Source organism: Salmo salar, chromosome 18 (genome assembly GCF_965601325.2).
Source record: "Salmo salar chromosome 18, fSalSal1, whole genome shotgun sequence".
NCBI lineage: Eukaryota > Metazoa > Chordata > Actinopteri > Salmoniformes > Salmonidae > Salmo > Salmo salar.
The window spans coordinates 31293631-31316849 of NC_138308.1; positions in this window are offsets into that span (position 1 = coordinate 31293631).

A 23219-nucleotide genomic window follows, 5' to 3' on the forward strand; every position below is an offset into this window, starting at 1 on the left:
GTTAAAGTCACCCAGTAAAATAGTACTTGAGTAAAAGTCTAAAAGTATTTGGTTTTAAATATACTTAAGTATCAAAAATAGAAGTTGTTGATGATCAGTTATCTGAGAAGGAGACCAAGTCAAGACGCTGGAGCAGGTGGATTCAGTTTATAGTAAGGCAGTTTATTATGAGACAAAGATATTTGGCAAAGCGTGCACGGACTCGTTCGTTTAGCTCTTATGGAACTAGCAGAAAGAGAGCCCCGAAACATGGTGTGCATTGAATTTTGTACAGTGATGTGACGTAGGCAGAGTCTAGCAGTCCCGTTCTCCTGACTGGTCGATGAGTGGAGGGACGGTCCATTCTCCGGGTGGTGTTGACTTCCCATTGGCCCTTGGCAATGTCCTTTGTCCTCGGAGTCCAGCACCCCTAAGTATGTGTGTTTCTGCTGACCCATGTCTGTGTGTCTCTGTAGTCACAAGATGTTATTGCGAGACTGGGTCAGGGCATTTCCGGTTTTATCAGTGTTGTGTAGTCTGAGTCGGCCATCTGTTTCTGGGGGTGCATGTGGTTGGTACTATCTGTCTTCACAATGTTTCTCTGGAATGTGGTGTGTTGTCACGTCCTGACCATATACTTAGGTTTTTTTGTATTATATTTGGTCAGGACGTGGCAGTTATGTTTGGTTATGGTATAGTGGGGTTGTGAGTGTTGGGGTAGGTTCTAGGTTAGGTATTTCTATGTGGAGTTTGGTGAGTGTATGTCTGTTGGGTTAATTGGGGTTGGGACTCTCAGTTGAAGGCAGGTGTTGTCTATCTGCCTTTGATTGAGAGTCCCATATAGTGGGGTGTGTTTGTGTTTGATTTTTGTGGGTAATTGTAATTTTGCACTGTGTTTCGTTTCACCTGTGAAACTGTCACCTTTCTCCTCTGAGTGTTTATTTTGGTTTTGTCGTTTCCATCTAAAATAAAGATGATGTGGAACAGTCAACCTGCTGCGTATTGGTCATCGAGTGATTTCGACATATCTTCCGATGAGGGAGAATACGAGGAACGTGACAGAATTACCCACCGACAACGGACCAAGCAGCAGAGGAAGGAGCAGCACAAGGAGAGGCACCAGGAGAAAAGCTATCTGGAGTCATGGACTTGGGAGGAAATCCTGGACGGGAAAGGACCATGGACTCAAGCTGGCGATTATCGCCGCCCACAGTGGGAGATCGAGGCGGCGAGAGCTGAGAGGCGCTGGTATGAGGAGAGGGAGCGCAACGGACACGGGAGGCAGCCCCACAATTTTTTTTGGGGGGGGCACACGGGGAGATTGGCGGAGTCAGGTGGTAGACCTAAGCCAACTCCCCGTGCTTACCGGAAGCAGCGTGGTACTGGTAAGACACCGTGTTATGCTGTGGAGCGCACGGTGTCCCCAGTGCGCGTTCAAAGCCCGGTGCGCTACATACCAGCCCCCCGCAAGTGCCATGCGAGTGCAGGCATCGAGCCAGGGCGGATGGTGCCAGCTCAGCGCGTCTGGTCTCCAGTGCGCCTCCTCGGTCCAGGTTATCCTGCGCCGGCGTTGCGCACTGTGTCTCCAGAGCGCTGGGAGGGTCCAGTTCGCCCAATGCCTGCTCTCCGCCCGTGCCGGGCCAAAGTGGGCATTCAGCCTGGAGTGTGGGTAAAGAGTGTCCGTACCAGAACTCCAGTGCTCCCCCACAGCCCGGTTTATCCTGTGCCTCCTCCTCGGACCAGGCCTCCAGTGGGTCTCCCCATCCTGGTTCATCCTGTGCCACCTCCCAGGACCAGGCCTTCAGTGGGTCTCCCCATCCTGGTTCATCCTGTGCCACCTCCCAGGACCAGGCCTCCAGTGGGTCTCCCCATCCTGGTCCGTCCTGTGCCACCTCCCAGGACCAGGCCTTCAGTGGGTCTCCCCAGCCTGGTGAGTCCTGTGCCACCTCCCAGGACCAGGCCTTCAGTGGGTCTCCCCATCCTGGTCCGTCCTGTGCCACCTCCTCGGACCAGGCCTCCAGTGGGTCTCCCCATCCTGGTTCATCCTGTGCCACCTCCCAGGACCAGGCCTTCAGTGGGTCTCCCCAGCCTGGTTCATCCTGTGCCACCTCCCAGGACCAGGCCTCCAGTGGGTCTCCCCATCCTGGTTCATCCTGTGCCACCTCCCAGGACCAGGCCTTCAGTGGGTCTCCCCAGCCTGGTGAGTCCTGTGCCTGTGCCCAGGGCCAGGCATCCATCATGTCTCCCCAGCCTGGTGAATCCTGGGTCAGGGCCGTCGGAGGATCCGACACCGGGGTGCGGCCCAGAGGATCCGACACCGGGGTGCGGACCAGAGTATCCGACAACCTCTTGCGACCCGGGACTGAGGGGAGCTGCCTGTGACCCAGAACCGGGTGAGTCTGGTCACAATTCTAAAATAAAGTTGATTAACTATGACTGTGATGATTCTGCCTACAACCCAGAACCGAAGGAGTCTGCTTACAGCCTGGGACCGACGGAGTCGGCCCACGAACCAGAACCAAAGAAGTCTGCCTACTGTCCTAAGCCCAACAGGTCTGTCTACGGTCTGTTGGACAGTAGGCCAGAACCGGAGCCACCTCCAATATAGGTGGGTTGGGGAGGGGGGGTGTAGCACTGTGCCGTCGTTGACGGCAGCCACCCTCCCTTCCCTCCCTTTAGTTAGGAGGTTAATTGTGTGTTGTTTTTTTTTTGTTTTGTTTTTTTCTGTTGGTTTTGTGCATTCAGTGTATGCACCTTTAGGGGGGGGTAATGTCACGTCCTGACCATATACTTAGGTTTTTTTGTATTATATTTGGTCAGGACGTGGCAGTTATGTTTGGTTATGGTATAGTGGGGTTGTGAGTGTTGGGGTAGGTTCTAGGTTAGGTATTTCTATGTGGAGTTTGGTGAGTGTATGTCTGTTGGGTTAATTGGGGTTGGGACTCTCAGTTGAAGGCAGGTGTTGTCTATCTGCCTTTGATTGAGAGTCCCATATAGTGGGGTGTGTTTGTGTTTGATTTTTGTGGGTAATTGTAATTTTGCACTGTGTTTCGTTTCACCTGTGAAACTGTCACCTTTCTCCTCTGAGTGTTTATTTTGGTTTTGTCGTTTCCATCTAAAATAAAGATGATGTGGAACAGTCAACCTGCTGCGTATTGGTCATCGAGTGATTTCGACATATCTTCCGATGAGGGAGAATACGAGGAACGTGACATGTGTGTACATGTTAAAAAGTATATTGTGCAAATACCCTTTATTATTGAATCAAGCAGTAGATTATACAGATTATGTGCTTTACATACCGGCTATACTTATTACAAATCTAACTATACTTATTACAAAGTAAAAGTATAAATCATTTCAAATTCCTTATATTAATTAAGCAAAGGAGACGGCACCATTTTCTTGTTTTTAAAATGTACGGATAGCCAGAGGCACGCTCCAACACTTAGACATTATTTACAAAAGATGCATTTATGTTTAGTGAGTCCGCCAGACCATAAGGCAGAAGCGATGACCACGCGTTCTCCTGAAAAGTACGTGAATTTCACAATTTTCATGTTTTGCTAAGCATTCAAAATGTAATGAGTACTTTGGGTTGTCAGAAAATATTTATTCAGTAAAAAGTACAATATTTTCTTCAGGAATGTAGTGAAGTAAAAGTAAAATTTGTCAAAAATATAAATAGTAAAGTAAAGTACAAATACCCAAAAAACGACTTAAGTAGTACTTTTAAGTATTTTTACTTAAGTACATTACACCACTGACTAATATATCAATGGGTGCGTCTATGACCATAATAACTTGACAAACAAACTGAAGCAAACGGGACGAAAAAGGGATGGGCTACCTGAATTTGACCAATAAGAAATCCTTGTCTTCATTTTCGTTGCAAAACATTTTGTTGCCAGGTGCACTAATGAATATACGACCATGTTCTTCAATAGGCCTACGACCAGATGGGGCAGAATTTGCTGTGCCTTCTAGCCACAGAAATATTTGACAATAACAAATATTGTATAGTTTATTTAGCCTATCTATTATTGGAAGCTTGTGGAAGGTGTGACAAGTTTGGGTTCTTTCACAAACAGTACAATTGGATAGGCAGAGTTCCATCATTATGTGCTTTAGCCAATTACCACACTAGCCTATAATGACCTGCCTAAATTTCATCACAGCATTCACAGCATTGTGAACTATTTTATTTACTCTGGAATAGTTATATTTCATTTACAGTGGATCAATTGAAGTCAATGAACTAAGCAGACCAGACCCAGCTGCTATCACATTGATGTCTAAGGGAGAGCCACCTCGTTAAGCAGAAAGGATTTTTTTTTCTTCCCCCCCAATGGTAAAAGGCCTGAGTGAACTATCTTGATTTATCCACCATCTTTAGCGATGTCTTATAACTATTACTTTATTCCCCTGTGATGGCACAAGAGGGAGTGTGAATATGTGCTGCTGTTTGTTAGGAGGTCAGGGTTACTCTCTGTAGACTAGCTCAGGGTTAGTCTCTGTAGACTAGATCAGGGTTAGTCTCTGTACACTAGGTCGGGGTTAATGTCTTTAGACTAGGTCAGGGTTAGAAGGGTTAGTGTCTGTAGACTTGGTCAGGGTTAGTGTCTGTGGACTAGGTCAGGGTTAGTGTCTGTAGACTTGGTCAGGGTTAGTGTCTGTAGACTTGGTCAGGGTTAGTGTCTGTAGACTTGGTCAGGGTTAGTGTCTGTGGACTAGGTCAGGGTTAGTGTCTGTGGACTAGGTCAGGGTTAGTGTCTGTAGACTAGGTCAGGGTTAGTGTCTGTAGACTAGGTCAGGGTTAGTGTCTGTAGACTAGGTCAGGGTTAGTGTCTGTAGACTAGGTCAGGGTTAGTGTCTGTGGACTAGGTCAGGGTTAGTGTCTGTGGACTAGGTCAGGGTTAGTCTCTGTAGACAAGGTCAGGGTTAGTGTCTGTGGACTAGGTCAGGGTTAGTGTCTGTAGACAAGGTCAGGGTTAGTGTCTGTAGACTAGGTCAGGGTTAGTGTCTGTAGACTAGGTCAGGGTTAGTGTCTGTAGACTAGGTCAGGGTTAGTGTCTGTGGACTAGGTCAGGGTTAGTGTCTGTGGACAAGGTCAGGGTTAGTGTCTGTAGACTAGGTCAGGGTTAGTGTCTGTAGACTAGGTCAGGGTTAGTGTCTGTAGACTAGGTCAGGGTTAGTGTCTGTAGACTAGGTCAGGGTTAGTGTCTGTAGACTAGGTCAGGGTTAGTGTCTGTAGACTAGGTCAGGGGTAGTGTCTGTAGACTAGGTCAGGGGTAGTCTCTGTAGACTAGGTCAGGGGTAGTCTCTATAGACTAGATCAGGGTTAGTGTCTGCAGACAAGGTCAGGGGTAGTCTCTGTAGACTAGGTCAGGGGTAGTCTCTGTAGACTAGGTCAGGGGTAGTCTCTGTAGACTAGGTCAGGGGTAGTGTCTGTAGACTAGGTCAGGGGTAGTCTCTGTAGACTAGGTAAGGGGTAGTCTCTGTAGACTAGGTCAGGGGTAGTCTCTATAGACTAGATCAGGGGTAGTGTCTGTAGACTAGGTCAGGGGTAGTCTCTCTCTCGCTGGATGAACATTCTGCCCATTATCTGCTTTCTTTCCAATCAAATCTAAATAAGACTGTCTTTAACTGACTTTCTACTGCTGTTTATGTAAACATGCCTCTCTGTGGCAGACAGTGACTAACAAATTATGGACAAGTTTAACCAAAGACTGCTGAGCTGCTGCCCTCGCTGCCCTCTGCAGGAACATAGTACTGATTACACAAAGATGGGTGAATGAATGCAGATAATGAACTAAGCAGACCAGACCAAGCTGCTAATGCATTGGTGCCTATGGGAGAGCCAACCCCAACAGGATCGGTGTCCCCCCGCGGGACTGTTGAGCTAATGTGCGCTAATGTGATTAGCATGATCTTGTAAGTAACAAGAACATTTCCCAGGACATAGACATATCTGAAATGGGCAGAAAGCTTAAATTCTTATTAATCTAACTGCACTGTCCAATTTACAGTAGCTATTACAGTGAAATAATACCATGCTATTGTTTGAGGAGAGCGTACAGTTATGAACTTCAAAATGTATCAATAAACCAATTAGGCAGTTTGGGCAGACTTGATACAACATTTTGAACAGAAATGCAATGGTTCATTGGATCAGTCTTAAACTTTGCACATACACAACATCTAAATTGCGCCTAAACTGGAGTAATACATTGTGGCCTTTCTCTTGCATTTCAAAGATGAAATATACTCGTACATTAATAATTTCACATTTCCACAAACCTCAAAGTGTTTCCTTTCAAATGGTATCAAGAATATGCATATCCTTGCTTCAGGTCCTGAGCTATAGGCAGTTAGATCTGGGTATGTCATTTTAGGCGAAAATTGAAAAAAAGGGTCCGATCCTTAAGAGGTTTTAAGCAGACTGGAACAGTGAACATTTTTTTCCAATGGTAAACGGTCTGAGCGGTACATCTTTGTTTATCCACCATCTTTGGTCTAGTCTCTACTACAGCGTCTTTGGAACCAAGGAACTTGCTGAACAGGATATGTTGTTTTGTCTGGAGCTATACTATGATGACCAACTGAAGTATTATCGGCGATGGAAAAGTGTATCTGTAAAATTGGGAACCATCTTTTCCCAATATTCAGATACCTTGGGCTGATCTTCACTGTAAATAAAGACAAAGTTGCCATTGTTATGAAGGTTCAAGGACTGTTACTGGATATAGTTTGGGGTTTATTTGAATTGTTATGAAAGTTATTTGCATTTAATTTAGTTGACAATCTCACTCATTCTCTCTATGACACACACACACACATAAGCACACACCCAGGCTACATCATATTAAGACTGAACAGTTTTATAGGTTGCCACTGCACACCAAACACAATTTTGTCAAGTACTATACAGTGTGTATATATTTTGGGGTTTAAGACAGAATGATTGGTTGACAAATAATGCTCCCACTAGACAGGCCATGGCTGCATAGTTGGTGAGAAGCCGACTTGAAGGAGACTTGATCACATGGTTTTTGTAAAGTTCATTCAGTCGACATGTACAGTTGAAGTCGGAAGTTTACATACACCTAAGCCAAATACATTTAATCTCATTTTTTCACAATTCTTGACATTTAATCTGAGTAAAATGTCCCTGTTTTAGGTCAGTTACGATCACCACTTTATTTTAAGAATGTGAAATGTCCAAATAATAGTAGAGAGAATTATTTATTTCAGCTTTTATTTCTTTCATCACATTCCCTGTGGGTCAGAAGTTTACATACACTCAATTAGTATTTGGTAGCATTGCCTTTAAATTGTTTAACTTGGGTCAAACATTTCGCGTAGCCTTCCACAAGCTTCCCACAATAAGTTGGGTGAATTTTGGCCCATTCCTCCTGACAGCTGGTGTAACTGAGTCAGGTTTGGAGGACTCCTTGCACACTCCTTTCACACACGCTTTTTCAGGTCTGCCCACAAATTTTCTATAGGTTTGAGGTCAGGGCTTTGTGATGGCCACTCCAATACCTTGACTTTGTTGTCCTTAAGCCATTTTGCCACATCTTTGTAAGTATGCTTGGAGTCATTGTCCATTTGGAAGACCCATTTGTGACCAAGCTTTAACTTCCTGACTGATGTCTTGAGATGTTGCTTCAATATATCCACATCATTTTCCTCCCTCATGATGCCATCTATTTTGTGAAGTGCACCAGTCCCCCCTGCAGCAAAGCACCCCCAAAACATGATGCTGCTACCCCGTGCTTCACGGTTGGGATGGTGTTCTTCGGCTTGCAAGCCTCCCCCTTTTTCCTCCAAACATAACGATGGTCATTATGGCCAAACAGTTCTATTTTTGTTTCATCAGACCAGAGGACATTTCTCCGAAAAGTACGATCCTTGTCCCCATGTGCAATTGCAAACCGTAGTCTGGCTTTTTTATGGCGGTTTTGAAGCAGTGGCTTCTTCCTTGCTGAGCGGCCTTTCAAGTTACGTCGATATAGAACTTGTTTTACTGTGGATTTAGATACTTTTTTATTAATGTGTATTGCCCTGCGTTGGAGAGCTTGCAAGTAACTATTTCACTGTTCCGTTTACACCCTGTATCCTGTGCACATAACCAATAAACGTTTATTTGATTTGTACAAGTCCTTTTAAAGTAGTTTAAAGGTAGACCTACATATTCCACAAGTAGTAGGCCTATGTTACAAGAATGTATAATTCTGAAACATCATTATAATAAATACACTTAAGGAATTATTCTTTATATGTAACCTATGGCTATGTAGAATAATGTACATTTTCAGAAATCAATGTTTGAATTGTCTTCTAACATCTTCATAACGACACAACATGTAGGCCTGTATAAAACTACCCAGTTCATTTCAAACTCCCCTGCTTTTTTTTGCAGTCTTCGCCATTACCTGAAAGCGGGGCATCCGGCTCATATCGCACGGCAGCTGTCTTAAAAATCGAATGCAATCCATGCTAACACCATTCTTGAAAGCTAGGACTCTCAGGAACACGTACACAGATGTTCTTTTCTACACAGAAGATAATACACAATTATTATATAAGGATCTTCTGAACTTCCCAATACCTACCATAAACTACCATAAAAACATGCTGAGTCATGAGAAGGTGAGGAGGAGGATGAGGAAGGAAAGAGGGAAAGCCATTTGTGTGGGTTTGACTCTGTATGTGACATGGTAACTACCCAAATGAAAAAATACTACAGTTTACTATTGAATACTACAGTAATTACTATATAGTTCTATAATCAAATGTAGTATGCTGTAGAATACTATACTACACACTGTAGTATCCCTCGATCATGTGTAGTGTTGGGGTTTGTTCCTTGTTCCTTGTCAATCATTGGTGAAATTAGCATTCGGAAAATATCTTTAAGTAAATAATTCATTCATTTATTAATGCAATTGCAGACAGAAGTTGACAACAGGAACATAATGCATGTTTCTGAGTAAGTTCTGCAAAATATAAAGGGTCCCAAGTTATTTTATTAAACCTGAAGTCCAGCCCTTGTGATGTCACTGCATACGTCATTACCTTCTACTCATCAGACCAAGCCCATGCATACACAGCTATATAAACTTGCAAGAGAGATACAATAGTTCCAGTGTTTTCTAAGGCCTCAGCAATTAATGTCCACTCCCCAAAGTTGATTTATTGTGGAATGTCTGACTAGTCTCTTATCTCCTACACTCCCCTGCAGAGCTCTGTCCCAGTCACACATTTCTCAGTGGGGTCTCTCTATAAGAGGCAGGGAGACTAGAAAACAACTGTGGAACAATACCAAACATCTATAATTAATATATATATTGTTAATCTGTAGTCTAGGACCCTATAAATGTAAGGAGGGTGGGATCTTATAACCCCTCCCCTTCTATTAATACAACTTAAGCATAATCAATTTTTATAATACATCAAACATCTGATTCAGCCCCTATCATGACCCCTAGGTAAACCCCTGACAGTAGCACTTACTATAGAATGTTGTAGGATACTATAGAATACTAGAGTAAATACTACAGTATTATCTGTAAAAAAAACACTGTATTCAATACTACAGTAACGTCCTCAAAAACATGACAGTATGCAAAAAACACTACACTTCTCTAACTATAGTAAAGCATTTAAATATAGTTTAGATCATTCCTTTTTAAACCTCTGAAATATTAATTTAGCTCAACATTAAATTACTTTACCAATCAGTGCAGATAGAGCAGCTTGCTATGGAGTGGGAAAGCTACTTACATGCATTGGACAGATGAGTGTAGAGTGCAGGTGAGAGCGAGAGGGTGGAAGAGAAGGCTTGGCTTGAAGCGCTGAGCATCTTATTGATATGGCATGCATTATCTGAATTGGTCTCACAGAATTATACCTACGGAGGAGCGGCTTCTATGAAGGAACTTTAAATGTCTTTGAACTTTAGAGACTTGCCCTAATGTTGGGATAGAGCTAGCTAGCTAACAAGCTTGTGTGTGTAGAGTGGCACCAGAATTAAAATAAAAAAACGTCTTACCTTTTTGTAGTTCATAAATCCAACGCGAATCGTGATAACTATAGCATCCTTAACTATCACTGAAAAGGTTACTCCATTCTTTTGTAAAAAATTTCTCTCTTTCATTTCTGAAAAACACTTATAATGTCAGTAGGCTACGAGATTATGCTTCAGAGGGGGAGGTTGCCTACACATGCACACACACTGGCAAAGATTTTCAGCTAGCAGGTAGGCAGACACTGAAATACGTTGCTGAGTGAAGGAGTGAGGGCTTTGGACAGGAGCTTTGTTGCATTTTGTTGTGGGAATGGAACGTAAAAGACATTATGAACCAATTCCCATGCTTTTAAAAAAACGGTTCTGTTCTGAAACAGTATACTGTATATCACTTTCGTTCCTGGTTCTGATTCTGTTCCTCGACCCCCAGAAATATTTTTGGGTTCTGTTCCCTGAACCGGTTCAAACCCCTGCAGTATACTACATTATACTACAAATCAAATAACATTTTATTTGTCAAATGCACCGAATATAACAGGTCGACCTTACCGTGAAATGCTTACTTATACAGTAAATACTGCAGTAAATATTACAATAAATACTATTCATACCATAGTATACTATATTATTTTTTCATGTGGGTAGGCTATGCATGCACAAATGTATGTGTCAAGGATCAAGGCACGAAAGACACTGACTCAACATTCTGATGTTAAAAGATATCAATGTTTATAACTCTCTTCCTGCTTCTGTTTTTTTTATGTAATATGGCTGTACACAGGCCAGAACTCAGGGTTAAGTTGTTTGTCTGTAGGGGGATGATTTACTGTGTTCAGTGAGTCTTCAACCACAATGCAAATCAATACAATACTGATGCATTCAATGCTAATCAGTACTGTAAATAGGCCTACTCTGAATCAGATCACTCAGCAACATTCAGTAATCATTATCTCTAGCAACCCAATGTTCAAAGTTGTGTTAACTTTATGAAAGGCAGGGCCTGCCCCCCTCAGCTGCAGAGAGCGATACGCCTACATTTTATGAGTTTAACCCAAGGCTCTTAGCCACTACAAGTGATTTACAAATACAAATTGGTTTTATTTAATGCATTTTCATTATTTGTAAAAGAAAACTTACAAAGAGTGATTTATTTTGATTTAGACCAAGATCTCCACAGGCACAGACCAAAACAAAACCAGGTTCTGGCCCACGATTAGGCCTACCACAAACCCAGTATGTTTTCTTTTGTCACGCCTGCTCCCGCTCTCTCGGCCGGTTCGCCCAGGTTGGACGCTGGGTGGGGTGGGGGGTTACTGTCACGCCTGCTCCCGCTCTTCCTCCCTCTGGCGCTCGAAGGCGCCAGACTCCCCAACATTACACACTCAAGCCAGCTTCAGTACACACACCTGCCTTTCCCCGTCATGCGCATTAGCGCTCATTGGACTCACGTGAACTCAATTACTGGTGTAATTTCTTTCCCTATATTTGTCTGTTTCCTATCTCAGTTCCCTGCTTCAAGATTGTTTGTCTTATGTCCTTGTTTTCCTGTGTGCTGACGCTGTTCCTGTCGTGTTCCATGTCCGTTCCTGAAGAAAAAAATGGACTCTCCGTACCTGCTTCTCCAGTACAGCATCCGTCCTTTCTGACTCAAAATAAAGCACACGGATCTTGAGACGATAGAAAGAGAAACATCAATCCTTATCTGTATGCATATAGGAAACAAACCCTGGTCAAACCACAGATGTCCTCCAAGCGAAAGTGTTAAAGTTAGCTGAGGAAGCTGCTGTACCACAAGGCTGCAGGTATCAGGTAGATGTATTCCATGACATCATGTTAACCACTGAGCTATAAATACAATTAAATAAAACTATCTGAAAATATACCTAGAGGGGATCACATCAGATACATACTTTATTTTGATTATGAGTTCAATTCAATGTCTGTAAATTCTGGTCATTCGGTGCAGTTCGTTTTGATATCACTTTAATCGTCCTCATCAATAGCACACTGCAAGTGGGTATAAGGTATTGACTGCCACACCCTTCTTCCACATCCCAGCAGACACCCACCTTCTTTGGTCTCTCCATCTCCAACCCCACCTGAAAAATAAATGTTATAATTTACACAGGAAGGATATCGTAACAACCCTCTAGGTCTGTCATGTGGGGAGGGGGGCTTATTGGGAAAGTATGGGGGGGAGGGGGAGTTGCCCCTGGTTCAGTTACCTTTGATACAACACTAGTTTTGTGGGTTGATTGAATGGACAACGATAACCATTCCTCTGAGTTCTACCAAGTTATTAGAGTGAGCCAGATGCTTTATTTAATTTTATTTTTACATTTGGGGGGCATCCCTCCTACCCCTCTGTTAGCCTGTACTCCGAGGGCAATAAAACTTTGTTCGCCGGTTCAACTTGAGCTACCATCTCCTCGTTCTTCTAGTTAGTTACCTAGCTAATGAGTGGACCTGTTAATGCTACAATAAACCAATCACTAACTTTACACAACTGCATTTTCTATTTGTAGAGTTTCTACTCGTTTTCCCAGCTAAGGAATGTTCAAGAGTCAAGGGGTTCCCAGAATGAGCCGTCTAGATGTAGGTAGGCTAACCTTAGCCTGCGCCTCAAATTGTCCAAAGGGCTCTGGTCAAAAGTAATGCACTATATATTGAATAGGGTGCCATTTGGGACACAACCTTAGAGAGACATGAATCCAATCTCTGTCACTTTGCATTTACTTGACAACAGAAACTAAACAGTTCCATAAAGATCCCTAAAAAGGTTTAACCATCTGACCTGTCTGGTTGTAACAGAAAGAGCAGCAGATGTCTGCAGCCTGTTTATCCTCCGGATTGCTGCTTTTCCTGGCCTGTAAAACAAATGTAAGACACTGGGCAAACATTGGTTGAATAAAAAAAAAATCCATATCATAACCAAACAATTCAATGTGGTGATGTTGAATCCATATGGAAAACTGATTGGATTTGCATAAAGTAATCAATGTAAGGGAATTTTGTATTTTTTTAACCCCACTTTTGACCTAAATTCAATGACACTGAATTTCTTTGTTGATTTCACGTTGAATCCATGTTAGTTGACAACTTAACCAAATGTAAATCAAAACTAGACGTTCAAATTACATCTGTGCCCAGTGGGAAGAATAGCTTACAATAAATAATCTAGCATTGATTATCAAAATAGTGTGCGGAAATAACAAACATCAATGAAATGTGATTTTCATATCCTTGATTTTTTCCTTCTGTCATGACGTTGGCCTCTTTGAGTACAGGGAGGACAGTTGACCCCCTCCCCCTTGCACCATCCCCCAACCTACCTTCCCCCACCCAGTCCCTGTGTGAAGGAGTGGTACAATTCCAGAGAAGAATCTCTGGCCACATGGCCCATAGAGAGAGACACAGGAAATTCTTCCAACTCACAGAATTGGGGAACCGAGTGACATTTGTGTTCTGGAGAAGGTATGGAAGATTGGTGAAGAATCCAGCTACGAACTGGTCCGCTTGGTACAATTTTGTGATACTCAGAAGAGACAATATAGCCATATTACCATAAAACGATTTATATAATAGCCTCAGCGATGAGACTTGCATCCACATGGTTGTATAAAATGTATTAATAAGGATAAAGCTATTTGTAATACATTGAGATGCTATGTACTGATGTTAATGTGATAGAATTGTATTTCTGTACCAAGCTTAACTCAGTCATCGGCACGCCCCCAGGGACACAGACAGGACCAGGCGTCATGTGACAAGCCTGTTCTATGTTTACCTTAAAACTATACCCTGATCTACTTTCTCCAGACCAGGCCTCCACCCCATTGCGAGTTGGCCAATAGGTTTGACCATCCAAGTACTCTACTGAAAGTGAACTATACCATGTGGTTAACTTTTAGACTATTGATACCGACAGAATAAGAACAAGTCTTTGATATTAATTAACCTCTATGGGACCGGCGGGACGAATTCGTCCCACCTACGTAACAGCCACTTGCAGCCTGTGGCGCGATTTTCAAAATCTTAAAAATCCTATTACTTCAATTTCTCAAACATATGACTATTTTACAGCCATTTAAAGATAAGACTCTCGTTAATCTAACCACACTGTCCGATTTCAAAAAGGCTTTACAACGAAAGCAAAACATTAGATTATGTCAGCAGAGTACCAAGCCAGAAATAATCAGACACCCATTTTTCAAGCCAGCATATAATGTCACCAAAACCCAGAAGACAGCTAAATGCAGCACTCACCTTTGATGATCTTCATCAGATGACAACCCTAGGACATTATGTTATACAATACATGCATGTTTTGTTCAATCAAGTTCATATTTATATCAAAAACCAGCTTTTTACATTAGCATGTGACGTTCAGAACTAGCATACTTCCGGGGAATTCGCTAACATTTTACTAAATTACTCACGATAAACGTTCACAAAAAGCATAACAATTATTTTAAGAATTATAGATACAGACCTCCTCTATGCACTCGATATGTCCGATTTTAAAATAGCTTTTTGGTGAAAGCACATTTTGCAATATTCTAAGTACATAGCCCAGGCATCACGGGCTCGCTATTTAGACACCCGGCAAGTTTAGCACTCACCATAATCATATTTACTATTATAAAAATGTCATTACCTTTTGTTGTCTTCGTCAGAATGCACACCCAGGACAGCTACTTCAATAACAAATGTTGGTTTGGTCCAAAATAATCCATCGTTATATCCGAATAGCGGCGTTTTGTTCGTGCGTTCCAGACACTATCCGAAATAGTAAAGAAGTGTCACGCGCTTGGCGCAATTCCTGACAATAAAATTCAAAGTATTCCATTGCCGTACGTCGAAGCATGTCAACCGCTGTTTAAAATCAATTTTTACGTCATTTTTCTCGTAGAAAAGCGATAATATTCCGACAGGGAATCTCCTTTTCGGCAAACAGAGGAAAAAATCCCAAAGGCGGGGGCGGTCGGGGTCACGCGCATAAGCTAGTGTCTCTTGATGGGCCACTTGAGAAAGGCGATAATGTGTTTCAGCCTGGGGCTGGAATGACGACATTCTGTTTTTTCCCGGGCTCTGAGAGCCTATGGAAGACGTGGGAAGTGTCACGTTAGAGCAGAGATCCTTAGTAAATGATAGAGATGGCAAAGAAGTTCCAGAAATGGTCAGACAGGCCACTTCCTGTAAAGGAATCTCTCAGGTTTTGACCTGCCATTTGAGTTCTGTTATACTCACAGACACCATTCAAACAGTTTTAGAAAATTTAGGGTGTTTTCTATCCATATGTAATAAGTATATGCATATTCTAGTTACTGAGTAGGAGTGGTAACCAGATTAAATCGGGTATGTTTTTTATCCAGCCGTGTCAATGCTGCCCCCTAGCCCTAACAGGTTAATAGTCTGCAGCTAGAAATTATATCATTGAACGCGAAGACCAACGAAACATCCATTCTATAACGACATTAATGAATGTCGCTTTGAAAGATCCATTCAGAGAGAGAGAGAGAGAGAGAGAGAGCTCTCCAACGACACACTGAGCGTAAATATATATTGATTGCAATTGTTCCCGAATGAGTGAGCGTTCAATTGTTAATATTAATGAACTCTGTGTACCTCCTCAGCTGAACTTTTTATGACCCATTGTCTAACAGACCAGCCATGCCTGTTAGCCACTAGGGCACATTACTCTACCAATTCTTTGTCATGATAATTACTGTTTGTATACTTTCTGTGAATTACTTAGTTTAGTAAATAAATGATTTTAAGACAATTGATGTATGGATGACTCTTAGTAAAGACTGGGTTCGTGCAGATACAACAATTTACGATGTTTGGAATGAGACTGGACGCGAGGTAAAATACACCATTTAAACCAGAAGATAATCGGCCTATACTATAATAGAATATAATATATGTTATAATATAGGAAAGTTATATTAGGAAAATTATAACTTTGTAATCTGAATATTTTCCTTGGTGCCCCGATCTCCTAGTTAATTACAATTAAACGATGAATCAGTTTGATCGCGTGATAATAATTACAGGGAGTTAATTGATAAACATGTCTTCAGTTTAATGGTACCCTAAAGACACGACACTTCTTTTGAGCAGATGGATTTTGTCTAGACAGCTCAGACTTATTATAACGTTTCCACGGGGACAAGAGGTAGGGCTGGTGAGAAGGGATAATGGGTGTTGTTCTTCCCAAAGTGTCAGACACACCAGAGGAGTTCTCAGACTGGCTCCAATGATCCAGCTGCTTTTGGGTTAGCATCTCTGAAACATACACATATAGTTGAAGTCGGAAGTTTACATACACCTTAGCCAAATACATTTAAACTCAGTTTTCACAATTCCTGACATTTAATCCTAGCAAAAATTCCCTGTCTTAGGTCAGTTAGGATCACCACTTTATTTTAAGAATGTGAAATGTCAGAATCATAGTAGAGAGAATTATTTATTTCAGCTTTTATTTCTTTCATCACATTCCCAGTGGGTCAGAAGTTTACATACACTCAATTGGTATTTGGTAGTATTCCCTTTAAATTGTTTAATTAACTTGGGTCAAATATTTCACGTAGCCTTCCACAAGCTTCCCACAATAAGTTTAGTGAGTTTTGGCCCATTCCTCCTGACAGAGCTGGTGTAATTGAGTCAGATTTGTAGGCCTCCTTGCTCGCACACACTTTTTCAGTTCTGCCCACAAATTTTCTATAGGTTTGAGGTCAGGGCTTTGTGATGACCACGCCAATACATTGACTTTGTTGTCCTTAAGCCATTTTGCCACAACTTTGGAAGTATGCTTGGGGTCATTGTCCATTTGGAAGACCCATTTGCGACCAAGCTTTAACTTCCTGACTGATGTATTGAGATGTTGCTTCACTATATCCACATCATTTTCATGCCTCATGATGCCATCTATTTTGTGAAGTGCACCAGTCCCTCCTGCAGCAAAGCACCCCCACAACATGATGCTGCCAACCCCGTGCTTCATGGTTGGGATAGTGTTCTTCAGCTTGCAAGCCTCCCCCTTTTTCCTCCAAACATAACGATGGTCATTATGGCCAAACAGTTCAATTTTTTTTTCATCAGACCAGAGGACATTTCTCCAAAAAATACGATCTTTGTCTCCATGTGCAGTTGCAAACCGTAGTCTGGCTTTTTTAGAGGTTTTGGAGCAGTGGCTTCTTCCTTGCTGAGCGGCCTTTCAGGTTATGTCGATATAGGAGTCGTTTTACTTTGGATATAGATACTTTTCTATCTGTTTCCTCCAGCATCTTCACAAGGTCCTTTGCTGTAGTTCTGGGATCGATTTTCCCTTTTTCGCAGCAAAGTACGTTCATCTCTAGGAGACAGAACGCGTCTCCTTCCTAAGCGGTATGATGGCTGTGTGGTCCCATGGTGTTTATACTTGCGTATAAAAAAATTGGGGGGGCACACGGGTAGTTTGGCCAGGCCAAGGAAGAGCCGTAAGCCAGCTACCCGTGATTACAGGGAGGTGCGTATGAGGTGGAGGGTGCCATGTTACGCTGAGGTACGCACCATCTCGTCTATACGTACGCACAGGCCATTCCGCCCTGTACCAGCGCCCCGCATGTGCCAGGGTGAGGTGAGCATCGAGCCTGAAGGGGTGATGCCAACCCTGCGCTCAAGACCGCCAGTGCGCCTCGACGGTCTGGTGTTTCCCGCTATACACACTAGCATGGAGGTGCGTGTTTCCAGGCTGGCACGTCCAGTACCAGCCCCACGCATCAGGCGTCTAGTGCGTCAGCCCAGCCTCGCCAGTCAAGAGTCGCCAGAGCCGCCCACTAGTCAGGAGCTGCCAGAGTGGCCCGACTGCCCGGAGCTGCCAGAGTGGCCCGACTGCCCGGAGCTGCCAGAGTGGCCCGACTGCCCGGAGCTGCCAGAGTGGCCCGACTGCCCGGAGTTGCCAGAGTGGCCCGACTGCCCGGAGCTGCCAGAGTGGCCCGACTGCCCGGAGCTGCCAGTGGCCCGACTGCCCGGAGCTGCCAGTGGCCCGACTGCCCGGAGCTGCCAGTGGCCCGACTGCCCGGAGCTGCCAGTGGCCCGACTGCCCGGAGCTGCCAGTGGCCCGACTGCCCGGAGCTGCCAGTGGCCCGACTGCCCGGAGCTGCCAGAGCCGCCCGCCAGTCAAGAGTCGCCAGAGCCGCCCGCCAGTCAAGAGTCGCCAGAGCCGCCCGCCAGTCAAGAGTCGCCAGAGCCGCCCGCCAGTCAGGAGCCGCCAGAGCCGCCCGCCAGTCAGGAGCCGCCAGAGCCGCCCGCCAGTCAGGAGCCGCCAGAGCCGCCCGACTGCCCGGAGCCGCCAGAGCGGCCCGACTGCCCGGATCAGTTAGAGTGGCAGCCAACCCTTGTACTTCTCGAGGAAGTTTTCAGCTGTTATCGTGACTGTTGTATACATTCCACCTCAGGACAAGAAAAATAACAAGATGGCACTTAACAAACTGTACAAGGCTTTAAACAAGCAGGAAAACTTGCACACAGAGGCTGCTTTTCTTGTTGCTGGTGATTTTAATTCTGTGTCATTAAGACACATGATGCTCAACCCATCAACACGTCTCCTTCGCCACTACATTTACATTTACATTTAAGTCATTTAGCAGACGCTCTTATCCAGAGCGACTTACAAATTGGTGCATTCACCTTATAATATCCAGTGGAACAACCACTTTACAATAGTGCATCTAAATCTTTTAAGGGGGGGGGGGGGGGGGGTTAGAAGGATTACTTTATCCTATCCTAGGTATTCCTTAAAGAGGTGGGGTTTCAGGTGTCTCCGGAAGGTGGTGATTGACTCCGCTGTCCTGGCGTCGTGAGGGAGCTTGTTCCACCATTGGGGTGCCAGAGCAGCGAACAGTTTTGACTGGGCTGAGCGGGAACTGTGCTTCCTCAGAGGTAGGGAGGCGAGCAGGCCAGAGGTGGATGAACGCAGTGCCCTTGTTTGAGTGTAGGGCCTGATCAGAGCCTGAAGGTACGGAGGTGCCGTTCCCCTCACAGCTCCGTAGGCAAGCACCATGGTCTTGTAGCGGATGCGAGCTTCGACTGGAAGCCAGTGGAGAGAGCGGAGGAGCGGGGTGACGATAAAGTCCTACACCACTGAGACTCTACCCACAATCAAGCAAACAGGGCCCTCTCTCGTCCCCCATTCGGCAAATCAGATCATGACTCCTGCTTCCGGTTTACGAGCACAAGCTCTTCACGTGCACGCCCGTTTCATTGTTCTCAGATCGTCCACTATCCAAATGCGCTACTGTTTTTCAGCCAGGGACTGCAGAGTCATCATTCCCCGTTCTGGCGCCTTCTGAGAGCCTATGGGAGCCTTAGAAAATGTCACATTACAGCAGAGATCCTCTATTTTCCATAAAGAGGCTATAGAAGGCCAAGAAATGGTCAGAGAGGGCACTTCCTGTATGCAATCTTCTCAGGTTTTGGCCTGCCATATGAGTTCTGTTATACTCACAGACATCATTCAAACAGTTTTAGAAACGTCAGAGTGTTTTCTATCCAAATCTACAAATAATATGTATATCCTACCTTCTGGGTCTGGGTAGCAGGCAGTTTACTACGGGCACACTTTTCATCCGGACGTCAAAATACTGCCCCCTACCCTAGAGAGGTTATTAAAAATGAAGCATTTGTGTTTAGTGAGTCTGCCAGATCAGATGCAGTAGAGATGACAAGGGTTGTTCTCTTGATGTGAATTGGAACATTTTACTGTCCTGCTAAGCATGCGAAATGTAACGAGTTATTTTGGGTGTCAAGGAAATTGGATGGAGTACAAAGTACAATATTTTCTTTCGGAATGTAGTGAAGTAAAAGTACAAGTTGTCAAAAATATGAATAGTAAAGTAAAGTACAGATACCCCAAAAAACGACTTATTGTAAGTAGTACTTTAAAGTATTTTTACTTAAGTACTTTACACCACTGAGCGTAAGGGCCCCCACCGACCCAGAGGACTGGGTGATCTCGCTCTCTGAGGCCGAAGTGAGTAAGGTCTTTAATCACAAGGCCATGGGGCCGCACAGTATTCCAGAGTGTATTCTCAGAACATGCGCAGAACAGCTGGCAGACATATTCACGGTCATTTTCAGTCTCTCCTTGTCCCAGTCTGTAATCCCCACGTCTTAAGCTGACCACCGTCATTCCTGTTCCCAAGAACTTTAATGCTTCACCAAGCTTAGGACCCTGATCACTGGCGATGATTAGACAGCCTACAGGGAGGAGGTCAGTGACCTGGCAGTGTGGTGCCATGACAACAACCTCTCCCTCAACATCAGTAAGACCAAGGAGCTGATTGTGGACTTCAGGAGCAGTAGTTATAGTCATAACGTTACATTCCCTTTCAGTCAGTCGACTTCGGTACAACATACTAAAGGGAAATATAATCCTGCCCAAATCAATCCTAACAGATACTAAATGGAATAGCCCATGGCAGACCACCCAGACCTGACCCCGCCAGATGCGTCAGTCTGGGTATTGCGGCACACTGCCTAGTGACTTTCCCCTGTACCAGCTGTATGCACACATGGAACAGTGACATCCGAGCGATAAAACCTCACAAAAATGATGCCCAACTCGCCGCAGCACAAATATCTCCTATTGTCGACCCTTTAAACAATGCCCAAGACACTGCCAGGCCCCTAGTGGAGTGGGTGCGTTCACCGCTAGATAACCCTTGCCTCTTGCTGCTACAGTGCCTTCAGAAAGTATTCACACTAAGGCCTCCCAAGTGGCGCAGTGGTCTAAGGCACTGCATCACTGTGCTAGCTGTGCCACTAGAGATTCTGGGTTCAAGTTCAGGCTCTGTCCCAGCATTGTCCTGGTTAGGGGAGGGTTTGGCTGGCAGGGATGTCCTTGTCCCATCGCGCACTAGCGACTCCTGTGGCAGGCAGGCTGAGTGCATGCTGACACGTTCGCCAGGTGTACGGTGTTTCCTTTGACACATTGGTGCGTTTGGGTTAAGTAGGCATTGTGTCAAGATGCAGTGCTGCTTGGTTGGGTTGGGTTTCGGAGGACTCATGGCTCTCAACCTTCGCCTCGGGAGAGGCGAAGTTGCAGTGACAAGACTGTAACTACCAATTGGATACCATAAAAGAAAGTATTCTCACTCCTTAACTTTTTCCATGTTAAATTGAGATTTTGTGTCTCTGGTCTAGACACAAACCCCAATAATTGTGACCTATTCGCTGGGAGTCAGGAAGCGGGTGCAGAAGGTGAGTTTAATAATGAGAATCATGAAGATAAACAAAACAGGAGAAGTGTACAGAACGTGAACAAAACCAATACTGCCTGATGACTGAGGCCACTGAGGGCTAAATAAAGGCAGAGTCATCAAGGTGATAATGAGGTCCAGGTGTGTGTAACGATGGGCTGCAGGTGTGCGTAATGATGATTGTCAGGACCGGTGGTTAGTAGACCGGTGACGTCGAGCGTTGGAGTGGTAGTAGGCGTGAAAATAATGTCAAAGTGGAATTATGTTTTTAGAAATGTTTACTAATTAATTAAAAATGAAAAGCTGAAATCTCTTCGGTCAATAAGTATTCAACCCCTTTTCTATGGCAAGACTAAATAAGTTCAGGAGTAAAAATGTGCTTAACAAGTCACATAATAAGTTACATAGACTCACTCTGTGTGCAATAATAGTGTTTAACATGATTCGTGAATGACTACCTCATCTCTGTACCTCACACATACAATTATCATAGATTTCACCATGAGGCCAATGGTGACTTTAAAACAGTCACAGAGTTTAACCTCTACGGGATCGGTAGAGGTTAAAAAAAAAAAATCCCAGGACATAGACATATCTGATATGGGCAGAAAGCTTAAATTCTTGTTAATCTAACTGCACTGTTCAATTTACGGTAGCTATTACAGTGAAAGAATACGATGCTATTGTTTGATGAGTCTGCACAATTATGAACTTAAATGTATTAATAAACAAATTAGGCACATTTGGGCAATCTTGATACAACATTTTGAACAGAAATGCAATGGTTCATTGGATCAGTCTAAAACTTTTCACATACACTGCTGTCATCTAGTGGCCAAAATCTAAATTGCGCCTTGGCTGGAATAATACATTATGGCCTTTCTCTTGCATTTCAAAGATTATGGTACAAAAAACACGTTTTTTCTTTGTATTGTCTTTTACCAGATTAAATGTGTTATATTCTCCTACATAATTTCACATTTCCACAAACTTCAAAGTATTTCCTTTCAAATGGTATCAAGAATGTGCATATCCTTGCTTTAGGTCCTGAGCTACAGGCAGTTAGATTTGGGTATGTCAGTTTTTAATGGCTGTGATAGGAGAAAACTGAGGATGGATAAACAACATTGCAGTTACTCCACAATACTAATCTAAAAGACAGAGTAAAAAGAAGGAAGCCTGTACAGAATAACATTATTCCAAAACATGCACCCTTTTTGTAATAAAATAGTTTTTATATACTAACTCTATTTTATCAATCTACCAATCGGGCTTCAGGAAGAAGCATAGCACAATTACAGCAGCCATGAAGGTTTTAAATGATATCACTGAAGCCCTTGACAAAAAAACAGCACTGTGTCTCACTTTTTATTGATCTCTCTAAGGCTTTTGATACATTTGACTTTGCTATACTGAGGCAGAGATTGTTGAGTGTAGGTTTTTTGGAGCATGCAGTTGCAGGGTTTGCTAACTATCTGTCTGATAGAACTCAGTGCACTCAATTTGATGGGCTCATGTCTGTTAAATTGTCTGTCTGTAATGGTGTGCCCCAGGGCTCTGTACTTGGTCCCCTCTTATTCACTATTTATATAAATAATTAAGACAAAAATTTGCAAAATGTGCAACTTCACTTTTATGCTGATGATACTGTTATTTATTGTTGTGCCTCGTCTCTCACAAAAGCTTTCCAGAACTTGCAAACTGCTTTTTATACTGTTCAACATACCTTGTGTCAATTGAAACTTATCCTCAATACTCAATACTGACGAAACTAAACCAATGGTGTTTTCTAAAGCAAGAAATAGATCTCTGAACCTTTCTCCTATTACAACCTGTCAGGGAAATGAGATTGAGACAGTAACCTCATATAAATATCTTGGAATTTTAAGAATTTAAAATTCTCTTTTAAATTGCATATTCATCAACTTACAAAAAAATGTAAACTGAAGTTGGGATTTTAT